The sequence below is a fragment of the Seriola lalandi genome, unplaced genomic scaffold (genome assembly GCF_002814215.2).
Source record: "Seriola lalandi dorsalis isolate HSWRI2012SDOR001 ecotype SW California unplaced genomic scaffold, Sedor1 jcf7180002054962, whole genome shotgun sequence".
NCBI lineage: Eukaryota > Metazoa > Chordata > Actinopteri > Carangiformes > Carangidae > Seriola > Seriola lalandi.
This window is the reverse complement of record NW_019525513.1, coordinates 308,443-321,009: the sequence shown is the minus strand read 5'-3', so window position 1 is coordinate 321,009 and position 12,567 is coordinate 308,443.

Below are 12,567 nucleotides of genomic sequence, written 5' to 3'. Positions count from 1 at the left end.
ACAAACACATAACCCGATGCTTGTTTCTCTTAAAAGGTACTATGGCAATCATATTTATCGGAAGAGTTAATTGCTTTTTGTGGAATTTAATGTTTTAATGTGAAGAACTTCAATGTTTGTGGGCAAGACTGTGAATCTCTTCCATCATAATGAAGGCTAATAGGATCAATAACTGGCCACGTTTTCATGCCAATAAGTAGAAATAAATGTTTCACAGCATAGTTTCCCATTGTTGACAGGTTATTTGTCATTTAGTTCTAGTTTTCTCTGTTTAACGTCAAGTGGTTAACTGGTAAAGTTTTGAGATTATTGATTATTAATGATATGCGGGTTTAAAAATAACCTAAACGCCAAAAAAGTCAAATCACAGGACCCACAGGTTTTAAAGCATAGATATGTGATCAGTGATGCCTTTGGAAGAGTAGCAGATTTCCAATCTACCAGCAGGACTTCTACATCTGAAAAATAAAACAGACTCTGACTCCTTAATCTTCTCCAAATTAGGTGATGTTCATTCTGCTGACAACAGGGGGCGCCCTGTGTCTGTGCAGGAGGAGCTGGGCAGCAGTGAGCCCTCAGTCACACGCCAGCCAGGGTTGTTTACTTCTCTGCTGCTACTGCTGCAGTGGAGGATCCTGGGATATGTGTGGGGAGGGAGGAGGTCCAGTTGGAGCCACTATGTGCTCCAGCAGTGAACCCGCCGTGTTTTCACTTCACACACAATGCAGTGCAGTGGAGAGGAAAGCTGGCTGTTTACACTGTATGTCTGCACGCAGTATGTGCACACTCTTCACGCACTCTGCAGTAAACGGCCTCTCATGCTGTCATGCTGCAGGCACAGGAGTTACATAAGCCCTGCTGGATGTGCTGCTGCACTGCAACGAGCTTCGACCTACAAGACAGTAAACAACTGACGTCACTGCTTCCGTGGCATGCATCAGCTCGCACCAGGACTGAGAGGGAACGGGAGGAGGAGGTGGAGGAGGAGGAGAGGAGGAAAGGGGGAGCTTGTAGTGTACTGGTGTAGGACTGAGTGAGATTTTGGCATGGAGGGACAGAGGGAAAGAGAGAATTGGGCCGAGTAATAGAGCTAAAATCCCCCTCGACATGGCCGATGATTAAGCAGCGCATCAGCCTCCTCATTCAGAGAGAGCTGCTGGTGATGAGTGGCTGCACAGACAAGTCGTAAACACTTCCTGTCCCCTGCCGGTTGCTGACACACTGAGAAATGTGTTTGCCAAAAGGCTCATTGATTATTTACACTGATTGTACGAGCTTTCGTAAAGGACACTGGTGTGGGGAATCCAGGTAGAAGTCAATATTTACCCTCCTTTAAACGAGGAACTCCACCAACTTTACACATGAAGATCAGTGTACTAGTCATTCCAGCCAGTGAAAACAGCTGGAGAGGAAAAGCTCCGGGAAAATGAACCTGATGATGTCATAGTGATGTCATCAGGGTCATTTTGGACTCCCCTAACTTTAGGTAAAGTGTTTTTCTACCTTTAAGAAGGAAGCAGAGTTGAAAAGCTGTGAAAACCTTAAATTTGTGCTCCAGATTTAAAATAGCAATATTATCTTTAATATATATATATATTACTGTACAACTTTCAGTTTGTATTTGATGGTGTCAAACTTTGTATATAACCCCTGGCACTGTATATCTGTTTGTTTGTCTTTGTTACTGTTGTATTATAATATTCTTACACACAATATTACATAATATATATATTGTATAAGAGATGTAATATAACACCTCATATGCTAATACACTACATATTATGTCAAGTACTATTCTGCCTAAAAAGCCGTCTCTGTCTGTGTTGCTGCAACACCTTAATTTCCCCCTCTAGATCAATAAGGACTGAGCTAATCCTATTTACTAAATTTAGAATAGCATACTATAAAATGAAGTGCGACATGTATTCTTGGTATCGGGCAGTACAGTGCACCAGCTGCTGACGGCGGCCCAGAGGCTGAAGCTGACATACATTACTGACAAACACAGTGTTCGTGTGTTTACAGGACAGTATGTGCCCACATGTTCGCTGCCTAATATGCCATTCCTAGCAGTTGTTTTATAAACAGAGTGGAAAAAAAAGTCGCACACTTGCTAAAGCCGCTTTTGATGCACCATCGCCTCAAGGCACGATTGAACTCCTCACCACATAATCTTAGAGAAATGTCAGGGGAGATGAGGACAGGGAGATCCTGTTCCCCTCAATTACAGAACACAAAATATTGTGCTGGGCTTTTTTTCAGCTGGCAGCGTGAGCCAGACAGCACCCAGTGACCTTCGACTAAAATTAGATCAGCTTCACACATCACTGCCATTCCACACGGTGATCTGCCCTCTTTTTTCTACCTGTTTAATAGCTGTCTATCTCTGTGTCTGTCTCCTCTGTCATAACATGCTGTGTCATAACAGCTCTCTCACTCGCCCTCTCTGCTGTTATGAAATGAAATTTCCGATAAAATCCTTGACCGTTCTCTGTTTTCATCAGGCCGACTGGACAGCCAGCTGACCTGTGCAGCAGTCTGGCTCGGTTACATCATGTGGCATAACAGCAATGGGGTCGAGAGGTCGTCATAGCAGCCCTTCAGTGACCCCGACTCAGCCTTGGTTTGGCTTTGCGTGTGAGATAACACCCCCTGAAAGTAATAAAGTGAAGCAGATGGACCTTTACAAAGAAGGTCGGGGTTAGATTATGGGTATCTAATAAAAACAAGCCAAAGTGCTCCTGAGGTAGGTCGAACCAATGAGTTTGCTTATAATTATAAATTGGTTAGTTTTGATCATTAGCAAGAAATCACCACTGAAACTTCAGCACCTTGTGTCTGTTACACTGAGTTAAATTAGTACAATCTAGGCTCAGGTGTCACTGGGGCTCATTAAGCCATGAAGAACCACAAACAGTTATTGGATCCATTATCAGCACAGGAGATTTGTATGTGAAGGGAGCTGTTGGCTCACACTCTCGCCCGCATGTCTTTCCACTGTCACCTAAGCCTTCCAGATTGGCACCGGCTCATCATGTTAAATTTAAGCGGTTGCTTTTGACACCACAGTGTAACATCATGGTATGTATTCTGATATAATTTTACTTGTCACAGACGAAAAAAAGGGTATTATATTTCTGTTTGTGCTCTGGGATGTGGGGTACCTCAGGGCTTCATTCTCGGACCTCTTATATTTTCTGTCTACATGCTTCAGTGGGCCTCATTATTCACAGCCTTGTATTGTTTATATGTGGATGACACAGTTTTATATTTGGCTAAATCCTCGTGTTATTTTATTACCTAATTAAAGAACTAATTGTAGTACTTATATCATAAGACTGCTACGGCCCTGTCACACCTGATTGTGGACTATTGCTAAACATCATGTAAGTCAAGAAAAGTTTAAACAGTCAGTTGTTTCATTGATTAATCAACTTGACAAAAAAATGATAAATAAATGATAAATTATACTGATGTGTGTGGGCAGAGTCAGTTCAAGACGTTATTCAATTATCAATACCTGCTTATCCTTTGCTTGATAGAAGATCCAGAGACCTGTGGGGAAACATTAGTAGGTTATTTGGGTCCTGTTGTTGATCCTTTTGAGTTCCTGTTCTCCAGCTGAACCATGAAACATCTCTGCAGAACAAACGTGGGATCAACTTAATCATTTTCTATTTGCTTAATCACCACAATTACCATTTTGTATATATGTTCTATATTTATTTACTTTTGAAAACATCCATTTACCATTTTTGACTTCAGACATCACAGGTTTATTCACATAAATAATATAAGAAGTTGACCTATAGAAGGAAAATAATTAATTATTTACAATGAAATAACACATATAGTGACTCACATATGGTTGTGATATTTCAGAATAGGTCGCATAGACTTTGAGAGTATTTTCAGCATATTTTCAGTTTTACAATGCAAGTTTATTTCATAAGTGTCTTCTCATATTCAGTCCCACTGAAACGTGCATTTGTGGTATGTTTCGGGGCTTCCCTTCCAGTAAAGTCATGGTATTGCTCACACTTTTATCAACTGAGCGACCTTTAGCCTAAACACAACACCTTCACTTACCGTTAATATGTCACATCAGAGGCTAAGCACATACAGTACCAGCAACGACGGAGAACACAACATGGCAACACCCTCTGGTGTATTTTATGCAGCGTTATGTTATCACCAGCCCTGCATTAAGATATGGAGCTCTGCTCAAAAACAACTCCTTATATAACAGCCAAATTAATGACATCGCAATGTTCTGAGGGAGTGGGACATCTTGTTGGACACGGGGGTCAAACTCTGATTCAAACCAGGGAACGGTGCCAAGACAGTAAGCTGTGAAGTTTGGTCTTAAATACTGATAAACGAGACCTGAGCTCTTTGAACTGAAGCCAGATTCATTCACCTTTATTTATTTACAGTGGAATCCAATGGTCCTGACACCCAGTCGTACAACTGAACTGCTACTTCAACACAAACAACATCAATTCAGATAATTTAGTGACAGGGCAGATTTTATGGTGCTGCACAGTGGGAACATTTATAAATAACATATATGCTCTTGTTTATTGCTCTTTGTTATCACATGTTTTTGTTTTCTTCAGACCAGGACTCTGAACCTCAGTGTGTGGTGCCAAATTGAGACACTCGGCACTCTCCGTAATCCAATGAGCAAGTGGAGCAACAACGGCCAGGTCATTTGTAAACAAACATGGCTCACAGCCTCTCTCCGGTTGGTTTGTCTGTGTGGCCTGGAGCAGCTCTGTCTGAGTGTCTGCACTCAGCTGCTTTTTGGTGGGGCAGCGTCCAGGTCTATGGTCAGTGCCTGCACCAACCTATAAGGCTGAGTCAAAACTACATACTCCCAAAAGATGCAATCAAATAAGAAATACATTTTCCAAACTGTGATCTGGTATCATTAATTTCGTGTCTGTTTATTCATTTTTTTTTACCCTTTTACAGTCCCTTATTTAGCTGTTCAGATACCTCACTATCTTCACTTAAATCGCACTTTTCTAGTCGTGTCGGGCACAAGGACACGTCGAAATGCAGGTTGGAGGAGCCGGGAATCCAACCACCAACCTTCCTATTAGTGGATTAACCCACTCTATCTGCTGAGCCGCAGCCAGCCAGGAGGTACGATCCACATGATCTACAAAGCACTACCAAACCACTGATCAACCCATTGGTAACAATCTACATTAAAAAGTTATTGACTGACTTTCGAAGTGACACCTTTTTGCTTTAATGGACATGCATTCAATCCATGATGCATTGCAATATCAACCACAGACGACAGTCCAGTTCAGTGCTGGTATCTTGTTCTCAGAGCTGTGCACACTAAACAACTTCTGCAGTAAAATGCACAGAGATAAGATTAGAGGAATGTACAGCTGGTGAGGATGAATAACATGTTAAATATCAACAAGGAGCGAATTGCTTGTATTAGGAAGCAGGTTCATTGTGCAGAGGCAACAATAAGCCGTCTGAAACCTGCTCCCCCTCCCAGCTCTGGCTCTCTTCTTTCTAGGGCACAAACAAGTGTCGAGTCCATGATTAGTTGGAAAAGAGAGAACTTGTAGTTGACAGCAAAACAGCCTCCTAACAGCTCTACTCATAAGAAATCATGCAGGCGTGTCTCAATTAGTTGTGTAAGCATGAGGCATGGAATGAAAGGTCGCGCTCTGTTTACAGCACACTTGCTATTAATTGCAAGATAATCTACTGTTTACTTTGTTTGGTGCACACCTTTAGTTAAGCCAATCAGAGCTATCCAGAGAAGCTGTTCCCTGGTTGAGTATTTTGCACCTGCTGTTGATGTCAGAGGTGTTTGGATGTTCTGCTCTCGGCTTCACCTGCGTGTTTGGGGACAGCACAGAGTGAATGCGGGTCTCTCTCTGCTGGATTTGGTTGTGAGGTTTCGGGTGCAGCATCTTTGCGTGCCACCGCTCTCCATTAAGCCCCTCAGAATGTGTGTCTCCCTGCGACTCCTGTCCTGTTCTGTAAGCTTTAGCCCCATGGCTGGCATGTTTGACGGATGATTTACTTGGCCGCTACGCACGCAAACATGCCCCTGGTGTGACCCCGGTTTGTTGAGTGTTGTTGTGCTGCTGACTAAGATTCCTATAGGCTCTAACCCATTCTCACTAATAGGATTGGGCCAGGCTTCAAACTCCTGCAGACAGCTGCTGGAGAAAAGTTCATGTTTCACCTCTCCTGCACCGACGTAATGCAAAGAATTAAGCTCATGGAAGCTTAGAGGAAGTAGGTGATTCAAACAGCACCTCTTTAGTGTTACTGTCACATAAGAAACCTCATATAATAACAGTTTGAGCTCTGGTCTGACAGCAAAATGAAAATGAATTTCAGGTTATTATCTTACTCAAATATAAGCTTATGTAATGTACTGTACAGTATGTTGAACAGGAGCTCTGCATACAAAGCAAAATGGTTGCACCACGTCTTTTATTGTGTTTATCGTTATTTCTTTACAGCACACGTGTTCTTTCTGTGTGCAGACGTCTATTTTTGTTCAATACACTGATATGTTTAAGGGGAAACATGAAGAGCCACAGCCCACTGATACCCGATGTGGTGGGTGACAGACTGTCTGTGGGTGTTTATGACCCAGTCCAACACCAGCAGGCGGTCGGCCACAGAGGAGATGCATGAGGGCAGGATGGGCTCCATGAATAGAAACCTCTGGAAAGAAATATTGACCTTGTCTGCGCGTCAGTAACACACAAACATACGACGGGATCACGTCAGAGGAAAGTTTTTAGCAAACATGAGGGGAAATTTCCATATAATGGGAACACACTCGCACTGGTTAACAATGCCTGAGGTGTGTGTGTTTCCACTTTGTGTGTGTGTTCAGTATGCGTAAGCTGAGTGGGCCTTTATCTTTGTTGTGTGACCATAAAAGCCTGGTTATTGGTCATAAAGGTGCACGCGTCAGGACACAGTGAGCTCAGACCTCAGCACACGCGTGTGCACTGTGCATGTGTCTGTGTCATAAAGCTTAACGTTGTGTACACAGGGTTGTGTTTCTTTATTTGAGCACAGTTTGGATGTAGTGTGTGCGACACCAGAAAGGCCGTATCATTAAGCTGTTTGTCTGTGTGTGAGCCAGTGTGGACATTTGTGTGTGTGTGTGTGTGTATTGCCCTGTGGCCCAGGTAACGGAGGGACACGTACTTTCTGATAGATTAAGCCTTACATAACTCCACATTCCACTCAGCAGGTAAACAAGCACCAGGACTAAGGTCAAAAACAGTGAGACTACGGAGCCAGACACCGGAGGCTGGAGCAGACCCGAGCCGCAGTGACCCACATGCTTACAAACTCAGGCTGTCATTAAAATCTGCACGGCTTACAAAGCTCAGCAATCAACAAGAACTGTAAACATCCATTTGTGTAGTCGGTTAATTGCCACTGTACTACACTGACTCCAGTGGAGGTCAAAGAATGCTGGGAAATCAAAGACAGAAATATGCTGCAAACATGGGGCCCTATACGGTCTGATCGTAGCTGAAATATCTGTAGTCTTATATGGAAACAGTGGAGCTGCTGCTGCACGTTTCAGTGCACTCGTCATGACCGCAAATCAAGTTGCATGTCAGAGAAAATATTTCAACAAATCTGAAACATTAGCATCTTATTTATGTTTATATAAGAAAGGGGAATACATATGTGTAACTGTTAATATACAAACTGTTTTTTTTTACTTTTTCTTTTTTGTTAATATTATGTTTTTGTGTCCCTATGGTGAGTTTAAGTTACCTTTGGACAGAGCCAAGCTAGCCTTTTTTCTCAATGCTTCCAGTATTTACGTCAGGCTAAGCTAAGCTAAGCTATGCTAAGCTAAGATAACCACCTATTTCTACCGCTTCACATTTAGCAAATAAACGATGATATCAATCTTCTCTCAGCAATGCAACACTGAAAATGTCGAACTATCTCTTTAAATTAGCTATTTGTTTAGTATAGTTAGTGCTACATAGCTAATGTTAGCATTAACGGCTGTTTACTTACCAGTCTAGAGGAAATGCAGCTTGTTCACCATCAAACTTCATTTCTTTTACCCGCCAGGAGCTGTCTTCAGCAGTGGAAAGCAAAGTCGATGTTAACTCTTGTTGCTGTCACGTCGTCTTCTGCTGAAGTTAGCATGCTAGCTAGCTAACTAGCTAACTAGCCTGTCCCATCACTTTCCCATAGAGACTCACTATAGCCTATTAGCGCTGCTCAGAGGATGTAAGTCAAGCCACTAGCATCACACCTGAGTTATTTTTGCGACAGTGCTTTCTTTTGAAAATGAAATAAAAAGAAAAAAAAAGTCTAATCAATATATATGCAAATTACATCCTAATATTTGTGTAGCTTCGTCGCAGTCTGTGAAAGTTGTACATGGTGCTGTTGTCCTGCAGCTGAAACTGAGGCTAGTAAAAGGTTAACTGTTCGTATTAGCCCTATGAATAGATGGATTTAGATGCTTTGCCTCATTTGGCAGTGCAGCAAGCACCAAAACGTTTCGAGAAAAGTTCATAAAAAATCTGGGTTTAAGGAAGAATTTGAAAGAGGCGCATAAATCCTGCTCTTAACAGGAGTGAGCATGTAATGATTCCTGTCTTCATTCATACACAACACCACTCACGCTAATGGAAAGATAACAAAAATTTTATTGTTCCCTGAGGAGGAAACCTGGCTCAGACTCAAAGCTGCTGCTGCTAAAATAAACACACAGACCTACAGGTCACACCACAACACAACAAGCTGATTCATCCACAGTGTTAAGGCTTTAATGCATACTGATGCAAATCACATTTTGTGCGTTTAAATAAAGGCAGAGGATAGAGGCAGACATGGTGCCACCCTAATATATTTACAGAGATGAGATTAGAGGAATGTAGAGGGATTTGGACTCAGGCCAAAACCAGAGGGATGGCACATTATAGCAGGCTGTGAATACCTCAGACAAATTAATTTCACTTTCATTTCTTTTTTTGATTATTTAAGAGCAAATTCAGACATTGTGAGCTCTGAAGTAACGATTCTGGTCAAAATAAATTGTTATATTTACATTTACTAAATAGTGGATATATCTAACATGAGATTCTAGGATGCTTTAATCTTAGCATGAACTGCCGAAGGACATCATGACTGAAGCTGAGTGGCTTCAGTTTTTGGTGGACCGTGCAGCACCAGAGAGGTCACTGCATATCTGCAGGGTTCACTATTCATCAACTGTATTTAACCACTCAGGCGAGAGACAGCAACCAACTAAGTTTTGTATTTATTATGTCTGAATTTGGCCATTTGTGTCCCCAAACAATCCAGATTAAAGGAAGGGCTAGTGATGCTACAACAGCGTACAGTGTAATAATGTAGATTGCATTGAGATGGGAAATAGGTTTATGCACGATTCTATGAAAAACAATTGAAATGCTGCATTAAGTTAAAAAAATGTAACTGTGTATTGTAGCTTTTAGGTCACCAGCAGTATCATCCCAAATCCAGTGAGTCAGATTGGTTGTGTTGCTGTGGGCCGCCCTCAATGTTAAACTGCCATGCTCCGCATTACAGGCTTAAGCTAATGCCTCATTAGCATCAGTGTCTCACTGACTCCGCTCTGAAACAGCATCCTCCTCCACTACAGACGACCTGTAAGCATCACCGCCAACCACACACCGCCGCCGACTGAAGCATGTGACGCACAAGGAAAAGATCATCCATAAATGTTGAATGCAGCAATAGTACAGTATGGATTGTGCCTAAAGAAAAACACAGCAGTTCAAATATGATTAATCAGGCATGAGAGTCCTCCCGCCCACACAGCAATAAGGTTTACATATATTATTATATATGACATTATCTGTTTCAGATCTGTGTGGTGTCAATCTTCTTCACACGAAGACCTACATATTTTCTACATTACTGAAGCATCTTGAGGGTGTGTTCACATCAAGCATGTTTTGTGTGGTTTGTTCAAAATTCCTGAGTCTACCCCCACCCCAACCCCCACCCCCCCATGTGAGAACAGTGGCTGAACAGGTGTCACGAAATCGTGTCACACCTGAAAATTGTACATTAACATCTAGATTAAACTGAAATCGAAAACAATACATTTTGAAAATGCCCTTTACAGCCCTGTGTGTCTGTAATTTTGTTTACTCTCAGGCAGTAAAGGTCAGACACACACACAGATGGAAGCATGGATAAGCCGGCAGGGTGTATGTGCATGACTGTACATGTGCATCAAAGTCACCATAACTCCTAATCTCACATTGCATGTTTTGGTTTGGTGCTTAAAATTCAGATGTCATGCAGAGGCTGTGTTTCCTGACATGTGTGGATTGCGTGTCCAACTCCAGACAGTGTGTGATGGATTTTTTGCATTTTTAAGTATCTTTTCCATGAATTTGAAGAGCTTTGTATCATTACAGGAAATAAAACAAGAAGTCAGATTTTCATGATAAATAAAGGATTAAACAACATAAAGACTAATGTGGTCCCTGACCTTTTGATTCATGCTAGCAGCATGGCTTTATATGGTAATGTTGGTCGAAATATTTTAACAACTGTTGGATGGATAGCCATGTTTTCTTGTACATATATTCATGGTTTCAAGAGGATGAATCCTGATGACTTTGGTGACCCCCCCCCCACACACACACACACACACACACACACGCACACACACTTTTCCTGTTAGCGCCACCAGCTGGTTGACATTGTTAGCCTTTGGTTAAATATCATGACAAATGCTTGCTGTGATATTTTGTTCAAGCACCATCATCAGGACAAAGTTTGATTTTGTTCTGTAGTTTATGAGGAAATATTTGTGTTCAACTAATGACATTATCTTCGGCCTCAGCTTTACTTTGTGTTTAGTGGTAATTAGCAAATGTTAGCATGCCAAGATAACACGCTAAACTAAACTAAACTAAACTAAAAATGATCAGAAACACAAGAAATAAGTTTTATGGGACAAGCAGCGTTTCATTTAGCAACACAATTAATCCTGTTCGGGATATACAATGCAGAAAAACATCATCACATGATGGAAAGAACGACCTCTAGCAAATATATGCATGTTTAAAGAGATCTATTTAGAAATGTAGATGAGTCTCAGAGTCGTAGGACAACATTGGATTATAATATAGGATCTGGAGAAAGAGAAAATATTTATCTTTCAGAAGCTCATGGTTGCAAGCCAGGATATCAAATAGCTATGAGGATTCCTTTTGAGCCGCCCGAGGGTGTACAGTAAATAGTTTTAAATACATCCTCCTCCCAACATTCAAAGGCCATGCAAACTCTATTCAGGCAAAGCGGAGTGAAGGTGACACTGCTGTTGTCAGACTGTGGATTTGCATATTTGCTGTAAGCAAGCATTTCATTGGTCTGTGCAACCAGTGAGTGTTCACATGTTCAGCCCGAGGCCTTCGGTGACTCATGCTTCAGTCAGAAGATCCCAGGCCTTTTCTAACCTGTTCGCCTCATTGAAAGACATTGCACACAAAAACACAACATAGACTGAGGTCAGATTTCTGTGGTTGACGCTTATTAGTAATCTTTGCTCTTCAGAAAAAGGCCACAGTGTCATAGATATCCGCCCAGGACTCATAGGCTGATTGATTGACACACATTCAGACTTCACACCAGTTAGTGTTGGTCGCATGGTGCATTGTTTATATTTCTATACTGGATTGGGTAATAATGAGTGGGACAGACCATGATAAACATCTATGTAAGGGCTGAAAAGAAGTATGATATTATAATTTTTATTCTAATTGTGGTGCAAATCTGAACAATCTGGAAGTGAATGTCTAAGCAAATGGTACATTGTAGTGCTTTACACTTGCGGCACCCAGCTTTAAACAATCCCAGGACGTCTGGTCACCGCAGGTTCAACCCAACCAATGAGATCAATTCTTCCTCCGGAGCCCCTTTGCCTCTAAGAAAGTATAAATCCAGCCTGAATAAGGTTTCCAGCGTGATGTGAATGAGCACAGGTCATGTTTTACAATCAACAGAAGAAGGGCAGCATGGGAGAAAAACCATCCTGCAGCCTGGTCAGGTCACACAGACCCTGATCTGTTTAAATTGACTCCAAAACAGTAAAGTGACACATAATGCTGCCTGCATCTATCACAGCAGCTCGTCGGAGACACAAAAATATGAGTCAGTTTGTGTTTGGCTCTTTTTACAACAGTGTTTTCCACAAGAATCTCCCTCGCAAAAACATGTTTATGAGCTGAGTGTGTGTGAGTGTCGGCTGATAACACAGCGCGTGGACCAGCAGGTTGGAGTCTTCCAGTCCACTGCCAGCGTGGTAAACAGCAGCAGGAGTGTTTGTGAGCGGTGGGCGGGACCTGGGCTCCACATGCTGTCCAAACACGTGGAGTCTGACTGTCATGGTCCAAGAGATACAGAGCTGCAGAGACTTGAGTTTTCCATTGACACACACACACACACACACACACACACACACACACACACATACTCACATGTACAGGCTTCCTCAAAGACAAAAATGTTCAATATGGTGGC